Consider the following 19,522-nt stretch of genomic DNA (forward strand, 5'->3'; position numbering starts at 1 on the left):
TGTTTTTTTTTAAAAAATATATCTTATTGATCTCTTCACAGAGAGGAAGGGAGAGGGCTAGAGAGTTAGAAACATCTATGAGAGAGAAGCATCGATCAGCTGCCTCCTGCACACCCCCTACTGGGTATGTGCCTGCAACCAAGGTACATGCCCTTGACTGGAATCAAACCCAGGACCCCTCAGTCCGCAGGCCAACGCTCTATCCACTGAGCCAAACCAGTGAGGGCTTGGATTTATGTTTGTATCCTGGCATAGCCACTTGGAAACTGACTTAAGTAGGTCTGTCTTTTGTGTCTGGGTTATTGATGGAAAGGAAGAGATACTTCCTGAGCAGTGTCTGTTATCTCTTCTATTAAAATCTTTTCAAAGAACAACAGAGACTTCCTGATCGTTAGTGGCAGTGGCATTTTCTCAATTTTCAGCCTCTTTGACCTCTATGTCCATGCTGTCAACTCCCTCTCCTCCTCTTCTTCCCCCTCCTCATCCTCCTTTTCTTCATCCTCCTTCTTCTTTAATAGCTTTTACTGTTTTATTTCCAGGTAAAGGATGATGGTAGAGATGAGGTGGGATTTTGTCTGGAAGAAAGCTTCTGGGTGGATCTTGTAGTGTATCTTAAATTCATCTTGGTAAGCATATATGACTAGTGATGGGCAACTTTAGACAGAAAGAAGGGTTATTTGATTAACATCTGATTCCTTTTCCTAAGAAAAATCCCTTGCTGATAATGCGGTTTATAAACATTGCTTTTTGCAGAGAGTGGTGGGTGACCTTCATGGGACCAAGATGAAATTTTTTCTGCTCCTGTGGATAATGGTGCACTGCATCAAAGACCTTGACCCCAGAAGCAGCATAACCTCATTTGGCAGTGGAGAGCAGACGGCAGCTGAATGGCGCACTCTCCCTGGCTACTGTGGTAAAATTGCAGGCATACATGAGGAATGGCTACATCCAGAGGAATAGAAACTTTTATTCAGAAATTTAGCAAGGGATTTGAGTATCAAATTAGAGGCTATAAAAATCTTATCAGAGGAAATATGAATTTGCACCAAATCATATTTCCCTAAGAAAAGAAACTATTTCTTTTTGCATTTAGTTGCCATGTCTTTTTTTAAAAATAATTTTTTTATTGTTGACAGTATTACAGATGTCTCCCATTCCTCCCTCTTCACCTCTCTCTGTCTAGTCCCTCCCATCCCTCTCCAGGTCTTAACTACCCTATTGCCCATGTCCATGGGCTATGCATATCCTATATAATAAAAGGCTAATATGCAAATAGACTGAATAGCAGAACAACCAAATAATTGAACAACTGGTCACTATGACGTGCGCTGACCACCAGGGGGTGTGCACAGAACACGGTGGGTGTTGGCCATGGTGGGATGGTGGAGCAGGTGAGCAGGGGCACCAGACCAAGGCAGGGCGCTGGTTGCTGTCATTGGGGCGAGCCTCTGGTGTTAACTGAAAATTCTTTGCTCCCACATACCGCAGTCCCATCCGGTGCTCGCACCTCCTGCTGGTGCCGGCCTTGCTCACACCTGCTGCCAGCGCTGGCCCTGATTGCTTGACACTGTCAACAGGTGTGAGTGGTGGAAGCCAGCCCCGATTGCCCCTCAGGGCTTTTCCACCTCCCCCTGCTCCTGAGAGGTGATCGGGGCCAGTAGCTTGCACCCATTGCCAGTGCTGGCCTCTCTTGCACCCATAGCCGGTCCCGGAGCTGCTGCTCGCACCTGCTACTGGTGCCTGGTCCCAATTGCTCAGCACTGACAGTGGGTGAGATTGGCGGCTGCTGGCCCAGATCACCCCTGAGAGCTTCTTCACCTCCCCCTGCTCCTGAAGGGTGATTGGGGCAGCAGCTGCTGCTGGCACCCGCTGCTGGCGCCGGCCCCAGTCATTCCGAGCATCAGCAGTTGTGAGCGGGACCAGCATCATCAGCGCGTGGGAGTGGTGGTGGCGGGAGTGGGGCTGCTGGCAGACAGGGGACTGGGGGCCGCGGTGGAAGGGGCCAGGCAGAAGTGCAGAGGATGGGCCGAGACCCACTCCTGTGCCCACTGCGGCTTTGTGGCCCACAGTTCCTTTCAAGGTGCATGAATTCATGCACTGGGCCCCTAGTAAGTATATAAATTCTTTGTTTTATCTTTCCTTGTCCTCCCACCCCCACATCGAGGTATGTCAGTCTGCTCCATGCCTCCATGCTTTGGGTCTTATTTTGCTGGTCAATTCATTTTGTTCATTAGATTCCACAAATAAATGAGATCATGTGATATTTGTTTTTCTCAGATTGGCTTATTTCACTTAACAAATAGTCTCCAGGTCCATTCATGCTGTCCCAAAGGGTAAGAGATCCTTCTTTTTACTGCTCATAGTATTCCATTGTGCAAATGTACTACAACATTTTTATCCACTCATCTACTGATCGGTACTTGGACTGTTTCCAAATCTTAGATATTGTACTAGTAAATAACACTGCTATGAGGATAGGGGTGCATACATTCTTTCTAATTCTGGGTTTTTAGGATATATTCCCAGAGGTGGGGTTGCTGGGTCAAATGGCTGTTCAATTTTTAAAAAATATATTATAACTGATTTCAGTGAGGAAGGGAGAAGGAGAGAAAGATAGAAACATCAGTGAAGAGAGAGAATCATTGATCAGCTGCCTCCTGCATGCCCCACACTGGGGATTGAGCCCACAACCCAGGCATATAAACATGAGTTAAGTTCCTTGGCATATTTCTGGTTAGGAAGACATCACCAAGCTTCTAAACAAAGACCCCAAACACTTCTTATATTAAACATTGAAATAAATGTGAGCTATACATAAACTTAGAAAGATTAAGAAAAACAGGATAATTATTTTCCAACTAATTCCAGTTCAGTGTGAAGGGTGGCCAAAGCCTTCCCCGGCAGCTCAGGTGCAAGACCCACCGTGGACAGTATGAATTTCCATCACAGGACCACTCACTCAGCCTGGGACAATGGAGACATGTTAATTGCCCTGGAAACTGGCATACCCAGAGAAAACTCATGCAACTATGGGAAGAACATCTAAACTCCATACATATAGTGGCTGTGATTGGGAATTGATTCCCCACCACCATCAATGTTATAATGAAACTAGAGGCCCGGTGCATGAAATTCATGCATGGGGGAGGGGGTGTTCCTCAGCCTGGCCTGCATCCTCTCCAATCTGGGACCCCTCGAAGGATGCCCTACTGCTGATTTACAGGGATCAGGCCTAAACCAGCAGTTAGACATCCCTCTCACAATCTGGGACTGCTGGCTCCTAACCGCTCATCTGTCTGCCTGATTGCTCCTAACCACTCTACCTGCCGGCCTGCTTTCCCCCAACTGCCCCCTGCTGCCGGCCTGCTTGCCCCCATATCCCCCCCCCCCACCAGCCTGATCACCCTCAACTGCCACCTGTGCCAGTGTTCTCGCTCCCAACTGCCCCCTGCTGCCGGCCTGCTTGCCCCCATATCCCCCCCCCCACCAGCCTGATCACCCTCAACTGCCACCTGTGCCAGTGTTCTCGCTCCCAACTGCCCCCCTGCTGGCCTGCTCACTCCAAACTGCGCCCCCCCCGCTGTCCTGATCACCTCCAACTGACCCCCACTGACATCCTGCTTGTCCCCAACTGGCCGCCCTGCTGGTCTGCTTACCCCCAATGGCCCTGCTCCCCACCAGCCTGATCACCCACAACTGCCCTCCCCTCTTGGCCTCTAACTGCCTCTACCTCTGCCCCCCCCCACCATGGCTTTGTCCAGAAGAATATCCGGAAGGTCTCCTGGAAAGTCTCCCAGTCTAATTAGCATATTACCCTTTTATTAGTATAGCTAGAGGCCTGGTGCATGGGTGGGGGTTGGCTGGTTTGCCCTGAAGGGTGTCCCGGATCAGGGTGGGGGTTCCCTTGGGGCATGGGGCAGCCTGGGTGAGGGGCCTATGGTGGTTTGTAGGCCAGCCATGCCCCCATGGGGTGAAGGTCCCTGCTGGGGGTGTGTGGCCAGCCTGGGTGAGGAGCTGAGGGCTGTTTTCAAGCTGGCCACACCCCCTTCGGGGTGGGAGGTCCCCGCTGGGGTGCCTGGCCAGCCTGGGTGAGTGGCTGATGGCCATTTTCAGGCTGGCCACGCACCCTGGTGACCTAAGATCCAAGCCTCTCCTTTCTTTCTTTCTTTCTTTCTTTCTTTCTTTCTTTCTTTCTTTCTTTCTTTCTTTCTTTCTTTCTTTCTTTCTTTCTTTCTTTCTTTTTCAGTGCCTCCTTGAGCGGAGGCCAGGGTGGGCTGGAAGCAGGTATCTGGGATTTATTTATCTTCTATAATTGAAACTTTGTAGCCTTGAGCGGAGCCCAGGGCTGGCCAGGGAAGGCGGGGAGCTTGGCTTCCTCCATCACCAGGGGCAACTCCAGCCTCCTGCCTGCTCCAGCTCCATGGCTGCCGTCATCTTAGTTGGGTTAATTTGCATACTCACTCTTGATTGGCTGGTGGGTGTAGTGGAGTGGGAATGATTGTTAATTTGCATGATTCTCTTTTATTAGTGTAGATTAGTGTAGATGACATTGAATGAAAGGCATTTGAGGACCTACTGTATTTCAATGGTCTTACTTATTTGTGTACATAGTTTTACTTTGTCATTATAAGTTCCTTGAAAAATATAGCTTCATGCCTTTTTAAAAAATTAAAAATTATAAAATATAACAGAAAAGTGCATATAATATAATTAGTGTCATAACAAATGAACACCTGTGTACTCTCACACAGATCAAGAAATAAAGGAATGAGGTTGATAATATCAGTAAGTGCCTTTTACAGATTATTTGAATTAGTGAATATTCTCAAACCCATATCTTAAGTTTCCATGTTTTCCTCCTGTTTTATATTCTAAAGGTGTTTCTTTTATACTGAAACTGCCTTCAAAAGTTCTCTTCTGAATACATTTATCATACATTTTAATTAAAAGAATTTTGGATTATAGTTAAAGAGACTTTTGCTTCTGACCAAGACAGGGTTACAGGAACTGGATGTAATCACCACTAAAACAACTAAAATCAAACCCAAACTGGTAGAATAGAAGACACATTATATCAGTTATTGTGTGTTTCATGTCAAAAAAGTTAGAGGTAAGATTGAGCATGTTAAGTAGAGATATTTAATATATTAAAGAGACCTAAACTGAACTTATAGAGATGAAAACTTGGCGGGATTTACAACAGAACAAACATTGTGGAAGGCAACTTTAGTGCACCTAAATATATAGCAATTAAGCTATCCAAAATGAAATACATAGATAAAGAAGTTTACCTTTCCCACCACAACAAAACAGAACAAGAGTGAACCGGTGGGACACACCAATTTGCCAAATATACAGGGTGGGTAAAGTAGGTTTATAGTTGTTTGTAGAGAAAATAATACAATAATCTATATATATAAAGTTTAAGCGACCATTCAACTGCTTGACTGACTGACCCGTAGCTATGATGCGCACGGACCACCAGGGGCAGACACCCAACGCAGGAGCTGCCCCCTGGTGGTCAGTGCACTCCCACAGAAGGAGCACCACTCAGCTGACCAACAGGCGAGCTGGTGAGCACAGCTGCTGTAGCTGGAGTCTCTCCCGTGGATATTTTCCCTGCAGGCCTCTCCCCCATCCAGGATCGGGACCAGCATTGGGACTTTCTGGGCATGAGCCCATGGCCACCTCTTGGTCATGGGCATGCCAGTGTTGTCCTAGGATGGGTGTGTGGATACCGCAGCGGAGGGGGAGCGAGCCTACCAAGTGATGGTGGGCGCGGCAGGGCCAGGATGAACGGAAACGGCTCCGCACCCGACTCCGACTCCAGCTCCAGCTTGGGCTCCTCCCCAGACACCTGCCACTGGGAGCACTACTACATCCCTCAGGGGATATTGGACTGCTGGTTTCAGTTTTGGCTGATCCCCGCAGGCCAGGTCGAGGGACCCCACCAGTGCACGAATCTGTGTACCGGGCCTCTAGTTAATCCTATCTAATAAAAGAGAAACATGGTAATTAGCATATGTCCGCCACCCTTCCCATTGGCTAATCAGGGCGATATGCAAATTAACTGCCAGCCAAGATGGCGGCCGGCAGCCAGGCAGCTTGAAGCGAACATGAGGCTTGCTTGCTTCAGTGACAGAGGAAACCAACGTTCCCCGCCTGCCTTGCCGGCCTCTGAGCTTGCAGTTTGAAACATAGTTACAAATATAGAAGCTAAACAAAACCCGAGAAACCTGCTTTCAGCCAGCTGGGATCTCAGAGCTGGAGTTGAAACAGTGTTTCAATTATAGAACCAAAATAAACCAGATACCTGCTTTCAGCAGCAGAGGCCTCAGAGCTGGAGTCAGAGCTAAAGCTGGCCCAGAATAAAAAAGAAAAAGAAAAAAAGGAGCAGTTTGGAGCTTCAGTCACCCACCAGCCTGAAAACAGCCCTCAGCCCCTCACCCAGACTGGCCAGGCACCCCATTGGGGACCCTGACCCTGAAGGGTTTGTGACCAGCTGCAAACAGCCATCATCCCCTCATCCAGGCTGGCCAGGCAAACCTGGTGGGGACCCCACCCTGATCCAGGACACCCTTCAGGGCAAACCAGCCGGCCCCCACCCATGAACCAGGCCTCTATCCTATATAGTAAAAGGGTAATATGCCTCCCAGCACCAGAATCAGCGGAGCAGCGAGGCCTCCCGGCACTGGGATCAGCGGAGCCGCGAGGCCTCCTGGCACTGGGATCAGCGTGACAGGGGGCAGTGCCCAAACCCCCTGATCACCCTGTGGCTCTGTGTGTGACAGGGGCCAGGGCCACAACCTCCCTATCCGCCCTGCTCTGTTCGTGACAGGGGAAGGCGCCCCAACCCCCTGATCAGCCCTGCTCTGTGCCTGATAGGGAGGAGCTCCCCAACCCCCTGATTGCCCTGCGGCTCTGTGTGTGACAGCGTGCGGCGCCCCAACCCCCTGATTGGCCCTGCTCTGTGTGTGACAGGGTGTGGTGCCCCAACCCCCCACCCCCACGGGCCCTGCTCTGTGTGTGATGGGGTAGAGCCATAACCTCCCCATCGGCCCTGCCCTGAGTGTGACAGTGGCGGCGCCCCAACCCCCTGATTGGCCCTGCTCTGTGGGTGATAGAGGGCAGCGCCCCAACCTCCTGATCCGCCCTGCTCTGTGTGTGACAGGGGGCGGAGCCCCAACTCCCCTATCGGTCCTACTCTGTGAGTGACAGGGGGGAGCTCCCCAACCCCCTGATTGACCCTGCTCTGTGCGTGACAGGGTACGGAGCCCCAACCCCCCTGATGGGCCCTGTTCTGTGCGTGACAGGGGGCAGCGCCCCAAATCCCTGATTGGCCCTGCTCTGTGCGTGACAAGGGGTGGCGCCACAACCTCCCCATTGACCCTGCCTTGAGTGTGACAGGGGGCGGTGCCCCAACCCCCCAATCGGCCCTACTCTGAGCGTGACTGAGGGTGGCATCGCAACCTCCCGATCTGCCCTGCTCTGTGCATGACAGGGGGTGGCGCCCCAACTCCCCAATCGGCCCTGCTGTGAGCCTGACCAGGGGCTGCACCTAGGGATTGGGCCTGCCCTCTGCCACCCGGGAGCAGGCCTAAGCCAGCGGGTCATTATCTCCCGAGGGGTCCCAGACTGTGAGAGGGCACAGGCCGGGCTGAGGGACTCCCCCTCCCCCCCCAAGTGCACAAATTTTTGTGCACTGGGCCTCTAGTAAATAATAATACAAGAATAAACTCTGTTTCACATACTCATAACTATAAACCAACCTTTGCCTATCCTGTTTATATAATTGAAGTCCCTGCAAAACAAAGAGATAGAAAAATATTTGAAGAAATAATGACTGAGCCAGGTGGCTCAGTTGGTTAGAGCATTGTCCTGATACGCCAAGGTGGTGGGTTCAGTTCCTGGTCAGGGCACATACAAGAAGCAATGAAGGAATGCATGAATAAGTGGAAAAACAAATTGATGTTTCTCTCTCTCTCTCTCTCTCTCTCAAAATCAATAAAAAAATTAAAAAATAATGGAAAAAAATTTCAAATTTTTGAAAACTATATATCCACAGGTCTAATAAGCTCAACAAATTCAAAACACAAGTGCACAAAGAAGACTACACCAATGCATATCAAAACAGATGTTTTGAAACCAGTGATAAAGAGAAAATCATGAAAGCAGCCAGAGGGAAATAAACTGCATTTCATAAAAAGGACTGAAAATAAGAACGTAAGCAGCCTTCAGTATAAGCCAGAAACCAATATAGCAACATCTTTAAACTGCAGAAAGGTAAACAAACAAAAAAAAAAAAAAGAGAAAAAAAACCAAAGTAAAACAAAACCAAGTCAAATTACTATTCCATAATAACAAAAACCTTTTATAAATGAAATAAAGGGTTTTAAGACATACAAAAGCTGAAAGAATTAATTAGCAGCAGATCTTCACTAAAAGGCATTTTAAAGGAAGTTCTTCAGACAGAAGGGAAATGATGCCAGATGGAAATCTGAATCTACATAAAGAAATAAAGAGCACAAGAAATTGTAACTATGTGATTAGAAAGAAAATATATTTAAAAACATTATCTACTTCTCTTTAAAAGATAATTGACTATTTAAAGCAAAACAGTATTATGTATTCTGGGGATTATAACATATGTTAAGTGAAATGTATGGCAACAATAGTACAAAGTTTTTAATACCTATTAGTTTCCACATTTGCCTATGAATTCAGAAAAATACGACATGACTATTTGGACCTTTTTAGAAATACTTTTGAGTAACCGAACATAATGTTTTATATAACATTTTATAAAATTAAAAATGGCATTTATTTATTAATTACTTGTTGTGAGTAGTAATAATAGATAAGAATTTTGTTATAAAATATGTCGCATTTGAAAATAGCAAGAAATGGAAATAGTCTGGATTTGAAATTTAGCTTTGAGGTTGAGTCTCAATTGCCATCAAGCTGATTATGCAATTTGTACTTGCAATTTAAGCAGTTATGTTCTGAATCAAAGAATTATTTGACATTCTATATAATTATATACTTATTATTTATTTTTCTGTCCTATGAGGACAAGTAGTTGGTTTTATTATTTGATATTCTCAAACTTTGAAAGTGTATTTATCCTGTAGAAGGTGCTCAAATATTTGTGAATGAATGAATAAATGTGGATGAATATTGTTGAGTGAATATATAATGCTAGGAGGATTTTATTTTAAAGTGTCCTTCTGCTCTTTTTCACCTATTTTTGTGCCAGAGACCTTTTTGAAGAAATGATGAAAGTTATGATGGATCCTCTTCCCAGGAAAATACTACACACACACACACACACACACACACACACACAGTAACACCTACAACAGGATGAGATTGATGGACTCCTAAGCTTGATCATGGATTCCAAGGTTAGTAATTTTTATTACAAAGGTAATTTAAGGGTTATGGCTGGTAAAAGAAGTGGTTTTTATGTAGAGGTGATCATCAGAATCATAAATAAACATTTAGTACAGTGCTTGGCACTTGATAAACACCAATAATTCTAATTCTAATTATTACCTGTGGATTTCATCTGGCATCACTTCCCTTCTGTATGGATACCTAAAATATTCAGATTTCATCTTTTCTTCATTCAGAATCCAGAGGGCACTGTCCCACGCATGTATTTATCTTTACAAAGATTCACAACTGATTTTATTAAGTGATTCTGAGACCTCTGTCTTAGTGAATACTGACTGGGGTCACGTGGCAATTACGCTCAAAGGTCTTGTTAAAGGAGGAAAAAATTATTGTGCTTATTTAAATTTGAATATTTAACTGAGATTCACTGTTAATACTTTTGGAGTAGTAGATGCAACTTTGGTGACGATTAAGGAAACTTGTTAGATAAACAATTAGACAAAAAAGCTAAAGTTCAATGGAGGAAGTGGAGAGAAAAAAAGTAGAGGACCAAAATGCAAACTGAATACAAGACCAGCCATAAGAACAAAAACAGTAATGCTGATTGAGTTCTCATTATAGTGATTTTCTTTTTTAAAAATATATTTTATTGATTTTTTTACAGAGAGGAAGGGAGAGGGATAGAGAGTTAGAAACATCAATGAGAGAGAGACATTGATCAGCTGCCTCCTGCACACCCCCTACTGGGGATGTGCCTGCAACCAAGGTACGTGTCCTTGACAGGAATTGAACCTGGGACCTTTCAGTCCACAGGCCGATGCTTTATCCACTGAGCCAAACCAGTTAGGGCTCTTTTACTTTTTTTTAAAAAAATTATTTATTTTTAAAATTTAAATTCTTTATTGTTGAAAGTATTACATATGTCTCCTCCCCTCCACCCCCACCCCATTGACCTGAGATTTTGCTGCCTATAATTTCTTCTAGGATTTTTATGGTTTCAAAACTTACATTTAAGAATTTTATCCATTTTGAGTTTATTTTTATGTATGGTGTAAATTGGTGACATAGTTTCATTCTTTTTGCATATATCTTTCCAATTTTTCCAACACCATATATTGAAGAGACTGTATGACTCCATTGTATGCTCTTGCCTCTTTTGTCAAATATTAATTGAGCATAATGGCTTGGGTCGATTTCTGGGTTCTCTGTTCTGTTCCATTGATCTATATGTCTGTTCTTGTGCCAGTAACAGGCTGTTTTGATTACAGTAGCTCTGTAGTATAACTTGATATCTAGTATTGTGATCCCTCCAACTTTGTTATTCTTTCTCAAGATTGCTGCAGCTATTCAGGGTCTCTTTTTGGTTTCATATAAATTTTTGGAGTATTTGTTCTAGAGCTATAAAATATGATGTTCATATTTTATTAGGGATTGCATTGAAGTGGTAAATTGCTTTGGGTAATGTGAACAATTTAATGATATTAATTCTATCAATCCATGAACATGGTATATTCTTCCACTTGTTTATATCTTCTTCTATCTCTTTTACAATATCCTGTAGTTTTCTGAGTACAAGTCTTTTACCTCCTTGGTTAAGTTTATTCCTAAGTATCTTAATTTTTTGTTATGGTAAATGGGATTTTTTCTTTTTTTAGTTTCTCTTTCTGAGAATTCATTATTGATGATTAAATATCCCGGATAATATGCTATGGATTTCCAGGAGTTAAGTTAATTTCGTATCCTGCTACATTACTGACTTAATTTATTAAATCTAGTAGTTTTTTGGTGGAGTCTTTAGGGTTTTCTGTGTACAATATAATGTCATCTGTGAATAATGAGAGCTTTACTTCCTCCTTTCCAAGTTGGATGCCTTTTATATTTTCTTCTTCTTTGATCACTATGGCTAGGACTTCCAGTACTATGTTAACTAAGAGTGGTGAAAGTGGACATCCCTGTCTTGTTCCTGTTCTTAGGGGAAATGGTTTTAATTTTTGCCCATTGAGTATGATATTGGCTATAGGTTTGTCATATATGGCCTTTATTATGTTGAGAGATAATCCCTCTATTTCAACTTTGCTGAGAGTTTTTATTAAAAAAAGGGTGTTGGATTTTGTTGAATGCCTTTTCTGTATCTATTGACATGATCATGTGATTTTTTTGTTTTTCAGTTTGTTTATGTAAGTATCATGTTATTGATTTGCACATACTGTACCAGCCTTGCATCCTGGAATAAATCCCACTTGGTCATGGTATATGATCTTTTTAACATATTAATGGATCTGATTTGCTAATAATATTTTGTTGAAGATTCTAGTATCTATGTTTATGAGGGATACTAGAGGCCCTGTGCACAAAAATTTGTGCACTCGGGGGGCCTCCCTCAGCCCGGCCTGTGCCCTCTCGCAGTCTGGGACCCCTTGGGGGATGACCACCTGCTGGCTTAGGCCTGCTCCCCGGGGGATTGGGCCTAAGCTGGCAATCAGACATCCCTCTGGCAGCCCGGCAGCCCTCGGGGGATGTCCACTTGCCAGCGGGGAGCAGACCTAAGCTGCAGTCGGACATCCTTAGTGCTATTTGGAATAGTTTGAGGAGGAAAGGTGTTAGTTATTCTTGGAAGGTTTGGTTAAATTCCCCATGTGAAGCCCTCTGGACCAGGACTTTTGTTTGCTGGGAGTTTTTTTTTTATTATTATTATTACTGCTTCAATTTCATCAGTTGTCATTGTCCTATTTTGGTTTTCTGATTTATTATGATTCATTTTTGGAAGATAGTATTTTTTTTAGGACTTTTTCCATTTTATCCACATTGTCCAGCTTGTTGTTCATAGCATTTTCTTACAATCCTTTGTATTTCTGTGGTGTAAGTTGTTACTTCACTTCTTTCATTTCTGATTTTGTTTATTTGGGTCCTCTCTCTTTGTTTCTTGATGAGTCTGGCTAATAGTTCAGCAATCTTGTGTATCTTTTCAAAGAGAACCAGCTCTTGGTTTTATTGATTTTTTGTATTTATTTTTTTAGCTTCTATATCATTTATATTTCTTCTCTAATCTTTATTATTTCCTTCCTTCTACTTACTCTGGGTTTTTCTTTCTGTTCTTTTTCTAATTCTTTAAGTTGTAGGTTTAAATAGTTTATTATTAATCTTTCTTTTTTATTTATTTTTATTTTTGAGTAGGGCTGTATTGCTATGAATTTCCCTTTCAGGACTGCTTTTGCTGTGTCCCATAAATTTTGGGTAGTTGTGTGTTCATTTTCATTTGTTTCCAGGAAGTTTTTAATTTCTATCATATTTTTGGTCACCCATTTATTATTTAATAATATGTTATTTAGCCTGCGTGAGTTTGAATGTTTTTGAGTGTTTGTACTGTAGTTGATTTCTAATTTCATTCCATTGTGATTTGAGAAAATGCTTGATATAATTTCAGTCTCCTTGAACTTGTATAGACTTGTTTTGTGTCCTAATATGAGGTCTATTTTTGAGAATGACCCATGTGCACTTCAGAAGAATGTGTATTCTACAGATTTGGGGTGAAATGTTCTATAAATGTCCAACCTATCTGTCAAGTGTATCATTTAGAGTCTCTGTTTCCTTGTTAATTTTTTGTCTGGAATATCTATCCAGTGAAGTCAGCATGGTATTAACGTCCCCTACTATGACTGTGTTGCTGTTGATCTCTCCCTTAAAGTCCTCTAGAAGTTTTAAAATATATTAGGTGCTCCTATATTGAGTGCATATATGTTTACCAGGATTATAACCTCTTGTTAGATTCATCCCTTTAGTATTATGTAGTAACCTATATTGCCTCTTATGATGACCTTCATTTTGAAGTCTATTTTCTCAGCTATGAGTATTGCTACTCTAGCTCTTTCTTTCATTTCCATTTGCGTGGAAAATTTTTTTCCATTCCTTTACTCTCATCCTGTGTGAGTCTTTTGTTCTGAGGTTGGTCTCTAGTAGACAGTATATAGTTGGGTCATGTTTTTGTATCCATTCAGCTACCCTGTCTTTTGATTGGAGTATTTAATCCATTTACATTTAAGTTTATTATTGATAGGTACTTATTTATTGCCATTTTAATTCCTTATGCCCATGTTTCTCTCTCTTTTTTTTTCTTCACATTAAAGTAGTCCCGTTAGCATTTCTTGCAGTGCTGGTTTGGTGGTGATAAACTCCTTTAGCCTTTTTTCTTGTCTGGGAAGGTCTTTATTTCACCATCTGTTTTGAATTGATAGCTTTGCTGCTTATAGTAATCTTGGTTTCAGATCCTTGCTTTTCATTACCTTGAGTACTTCAAGCCATTCCCTTCTGGCCTGTAGAGTTTCTGATGAGAAATCAGTTGTCAGCCTATGGGAACTCCTTTGTAGGTAACAGTTTTCTTCTCTATTACTGCCTTTAAGATTCTCTCTTTGTCTTTAATTTTTGGCATTTTAATTATGATGTGTCTGGGTGTAGGCCTGTTTGGGTTCTTCTTGCTTGGGACTTTCTGTGCCACCTGAACTTGTATGACTTTTTTCTTTACCAGTTTAGGGAAGTTTTCTGCCATTATTTTTTTCAAACAGGTTCTCTATTCCTTGCTCACTTTCTTCTCTTCCTGCCCTCTGATTATGCAAATATTATTACATTTTATGGTGTCCTACAGCTCCCTTTAGCTGTCCTCCTGTTTTTAAATTTCTTTTTGGTTCTCTGATTGAGTGACTTTTTCTACCCTGTCTTCTAATTCACTATATGATTCTCAGCTTCCCCTAATCTGCTGTGTATTCCATTGACTCTGTTCTTTATTAGTGCCATGTCATTTTTCAGAGTTACTTTATCTTTTCTCATGCTGTTGAGCATCTTTGCCATCATTATTCTGAACTCTATGACTGATAAATTTCTTATCTACATTATATTTAGCTCTTCCTCTAGAGAATTCTCTTGTTCTTTAATTTGGGGCTTGTTTTTTTGTTTCCCCATTTTGGCTAACTGTTTGGGTTTGTGTCTGTATTAAATATGTCTGCTATGACTCCCAATGTCTAGTGAAGGGCAATGCCAGATGTTGTTTCTGACTGGCTCTGAGTACCCTGTTTGGAGTTATCAGCAATCCACAGCTTGTGGCTCCCTTTGCTGGGGTTGGGTGCCTTTGGAAAGGACCAAGATATGCATTACAATCTTCTTTTCCTAACTCTGAGCATGGGATTAGATTAGGCAAAGACTTAAAGCCCCTGAGACCTGTCTCTGCTTGCAGTCTCATTGACACTCAGACTTGGTTAGCCTCAGGCTATCACCCAGAGGAGGGGTAAGAGGTCTTTCAACAGGGTGGGGCAACTGCCTTACGCCCAGGAAAAAACCCATCTGGATATCAAATGCCTGTAGGAGAAAGGTCTCCTCTGCATGATGAGGGAATGACTCAGCACAGAAAATCAGGGTGGCTGCCCTCCAAGCTCCAACCCCAAAGCCCCCAATCCTGGTTTCTATTCACACAGCTCATGTCCACTCTGCCCTCCCTCTGCTGGAGCCCAAGGTGAGTGACTGTACACGTAATTTTGTGCATTGTTCCTTTAAGAGGGAGCCTGCAGTTCCAGCTCTCTGTGGCTGCAGACAGAAACCCTGCTGCTTTTCACAGCCAGATGTTATGTGGGCACCTTTCTCAGCTCTGGTGCTCTGGGTTGGGGAACCCAGTTTGGGGTTTAGACCCCACAGTTTTCAGTGGGAACTTCCTGCAGCTGAGATCTCTCTCCCGACCTTCAGTTGCTGTCTCTGGGAGCTTGGTCAGCCCTTTTGTGCCTTCACACTTCCTATCATTCTATGTGGTCTCCACTTTCTGTCCTTGATTTTCAGGGTTCTCTCCAGCTAGTCTTCAGCTTATTTTTCAGTATTTTAGTTGTTCCTGGGAGAATGTCAGAGTAGCTTCCACTTATGCTGCCACCATTTTGGAAGCAAATGATTTAAGATGTGAAACCGACTCTGTTGCCTATATTTTAAACCTATAACAAAATTGCTGTGTAAGACATTTAGGGTTGATAAAGGAAGGAAATTATGATAGTTTTAAAATATATGATTAAGATTTAAGAGCAGATTAAATATGATGTGCTTACTCTGTAAAATAAAAGTAGTGTCCTCCAAAGTCAAAGGTTTCAATTTTGTTTAGCCCCATTAAAATTCCCCTATGAGGTTCTAAGGTGGGTAGGTGAAGTTATTTGGCTGATTGCTTATTTTATAGGAAGAATAAGAAGGGTTTTGGTCTGTAATCTTTGCATGGTAAAAGTGGCTGACGAGGCCTGCCTTCAAGAATCAGAGTTGCTTGTGTCAGAGTATTTAGTTTTTTAGTTGGTGTCCCCTTGAAGTAGAACTTGAGATGGGCCCTTGGTAAATCAAATGGTTTATTGGGGGGAAGGTGCTCTCTATAGAAAGAGAGGGAGAAAAGTAGGATGAGGTGGTAGAAAAAGAAAAACAAGTGTATAGACCAGCTCATGCCAATTTATAAGGAAGCCCTGGAGCAGTGGTCAGCAAACTGCGGCTCGCGAGTGTGGCTCTTCCACAAAATCCCGACTTCTGCTCATGGGCCACGAAGTTTCAATCGCACTGTACATGCATGCCCATATGTGGTGTTTTGTGGAAGAGCCACACTCAAGGGGCCAAAGAGCCCCATGTGCCTCCCGAGCAGCAGTTTGCTGACCACGGCCCTGGAATATAAATTATGCCATAGAGTTGATCTCATCCTGAAGTACATTCTGGTCAGTCACTGGCCATGATCTGCCTTCTGGTTGTGGTGTGTGGGGCTTCCAGGACAAGACAAGCCCTATGTGACAGAGGGCAATGCTCCTAGATGGAGGCAGAATTGTCATCATTCAATGCTCATAACTAGGGATGGTGTGCTGGCTTGTAAAGGAGATTAGGATGGAGCACCAATAGCATCCACTGAAATACACTCCTGGTGCTGCTCAGATAATTTTGGTTCTCACATTAAATTTACTTCAGGATTCTTATTGGTTACAATTTCTGGGACAACGTATAGGAGGAAGCTTAGTGGGATAAACTATAGCCCCTCACTGCTGTGGTTTTTCCTAATGCCATAACTTATACTCATCATTTCTTTCTCCTCCCACCCTTCCCAGACTCCTCTTACCTTCAATGAACACTTCTACTAGTCTAGGTGACTTGCTTGGTGAATTAACTCAGACCCTGTCCCCTGAGAAGTCTGAGCCTTTCACTTGATGTCCTTATCAGTTCATGGTTGCTGCGACCTGTCCATTTAGTTACTATTGAGCATGGGGAGAACTTGATATGTTCTTTGGATCACTTTAATGCCCTACCCATTTTTTCAAGCCCCCATATGTTGCTTCAGCAACCATGCCTCCTGATGATCACAGTTTCCCTGCACCTATGGCAACTATTTTCTTTGATGGTGGTCTATTGCATTAGGAGCTAAAGTGACCCGGCAGCAGCTAGAACTTTCTGTTTAGGGGGATTCTCACTTTTCCCCCTGGTGGAAGGGTTCCCTCTCTGGAAACCAGAACCTCTTGACCCATAAAACCTAAAGTGTGGGGTAGAGAAGCAAACATTCCCTAGTGGGTCCCTAGGAATGTTTCTGAGCAGAATCTTTCTGATTCCATGATTGAATTCCTTAACCTAAGTATTCAGGCTATCAAGGCACAACACCATGTACTGGCCTTTGGTGTAAGATGTATGCTGAGTATCTCCAAGGTGTCATCTCAAAACTGGAACACAAGTTATGACTTCAAAAGGCTGTTTCATCACTCTGTCAGGTTGGCAATATTAGAGTGTGTGATATATGATAAGGCCTCTAAATCCTGTGGTTATCTGCCTATAACACCTTAGCTCTTTTGTAGTAAAGTGCATCCCTTAGTCTGAGGTGAAGGTATGTATGGTATGTAGGATCCCACGTCAGTATATCAGGCACTTTGTAAGTCTTTGGATAGTGGTGCTGGCTGGGGCACTGTGGGTAGTAAAGGCAAACCCTAGCTGGAATATGTATCCTTTCCAGTACACATGAAACATTGCCCTTTCCAGTGTGCAAGGGATCTGATGTAATCAGTTTGCTACCAAGTAGCTCATTGGTGAGAAGGATGGTACCATCTTAGGGTCTCAGTGTTGATGTCTATGTCATTGGTATTTCACAGCAGCAGTAGTTGGATCAGCCTTGGTGAGAGGGAGCCTGACTTGTGGACACAAGAATAGCCTCCAACTCCGCTGAGGTAACTTCTGCTTCTGAGAACATGCAAGGATAGCTGAAGACAGAGGCTGGCTGACAACCATTGGCTGAGTCATTCTGTCTACTTGATTGTTTGCTGCCTTCTCAGAGGTGTGGTCAAAGATCCTCACATTTGTGCTCACTCCCATAGGGCCATCAAAGTATTTCTTCCCTAGACCTCCTTGTCCTTAGTCTTCCACTCTTGCTCACTCTTAGTCTGTGAATTTATGTATATACTTACCTCAGGCCCCTCTCCTTTCCACACATAATAGGCGACTGGGTGTTGTTCCCATTGAGAGAATTTCCCCTGAGTGGTCTGCACTGCAGCATCAGTCCATGTCTGCTTGTGCTCACATACTGAGCTGACTTACCTATGACTGGAGCTTGGGAATTTTCATCCTCCATCAGCTGGTCATCGGGAACCTCCCCATGTGGTAAGAGGAAGGCATTAGAGCAACAGTGGAAGGCGACATGGGGATCTGGGACACTTTTCATGCAGCTTACTTGTGACCTATGGATCAGCTGGATCTTAAATGTACCACTTCTTTTTATTACAAATTGTGGTTGGTCCACTGGATCTTATGGTAAGTTGAATAAAGATTTGAAGACAGTGATGGAGTAAGTCATGTGGCTATCTAGGAGAAAATCATTGCAGCTTTAAAAACCGATGAAGAGAATATTTATATTGCTACTGGAAAGATCTGCAAGATGCTTAGTTGAGTAAAAAAAAAAACCAAGAGTAAATAGACACTGTTTAAAACGAGAAAATGAAGAAACCGGCACAATTTATCATTTAGCTATATGGTGGTAACCACCAAAGGAACTAAAAGTAGAACTAGTGTCAGTGAATTTATCTGAGACGAGGGATTGGTAGGTCAGAAAATGGCCAAGAACTGCTACTTTTCACTCATTAACTCTCTCTACTGTTTTCACTTTCTTTTTCTTTTTGCTGTAGACATGAAGCCAGAGGAACATGTTATAAGGACTGAGGGAGAGAGCTGCAGCAGATGAGATAATTTTGGAAAATGTTCCAGGTCAGTTTGGTGGGTTTCTCTGATACTCATGCTACAGTTACTGGTCCTGACCTTTCATTTCAGATTGGCTATTCTTTGAATGTCCCATCATGACAATTAGGATTTATGGTAATCCCTGGTGCCTCCTTCTCGATCCATTCCCCACACAGTAGCATGGATGTTGCAGATTCAAGTCTCAGTGCAAGTGCTTCCATTGATTTGCTCTGTTGGGAGAGCAAGCAATCATGCACTTACACATCTTTTTATGGTGCCTAGGGCAGTGTGCAAGCGCCACACAGTAGGGTATACTACAGGAATGTGGAAGAGGCACCTCCGGTTACACACATGTAAAGCATAGTCCATGTGAGGGTATGCAAACCTTCTGCCTGGGATGTCTTTTCCTGCAGCCTTTGCTGGGCTGGCTCCATCTTATCCTTTAGGCCCAGCCTTTATTGACACTGATAGAAGCTGGCTTGCCATTCCCTTTCTTCTGCCTGCTAGGCTCTATCTCAGCCTCTTATTGCCTTCCAAGTGTCTTCATTTATACTTATCTGTTTACTTATTTTTGGCAATATCCCCTATTAGAATCTAAGCTTCACTTCAAGTTTATAATTTAATTAATATTTGTTGAATGTGAACTTGAACAAATTACTTAATATTTTGGCGCCTTCCATTTCACTCGTCAGCGAAATGCGAGAATTTAAAAAAAAACATTGAAAACATTTGTATTACATGATTAAATGCTGAACTCTTTTTGCATTATTTATGTTTAATACAACCCATCCATAGCAGTTAAAACTTTAAACAATTCACACTAAATGTTTTCTAAAAAGGTTCAAAAAATGAAACTGAAGTAATTTAGAGTTGTTAGAAGTAACAAATTTTATGTGTGGTTGCAAATGTACACAGATATGTTTTAGGA

The sequence above is a fragment of the Myotis daubentonii genome, chromosome 1 (assembly GCF_963259705.1).
Source record: "Myotis daubentonii chromosome 1, mMyoDau2.1, whole genome shotgun sequence".
Lineage (NCBI taxonomy): Eukaryota > Metazoa > Chordata > Mammalia > Chiroptera > Vespertilionidae > Myotis > Myotis daubentonii.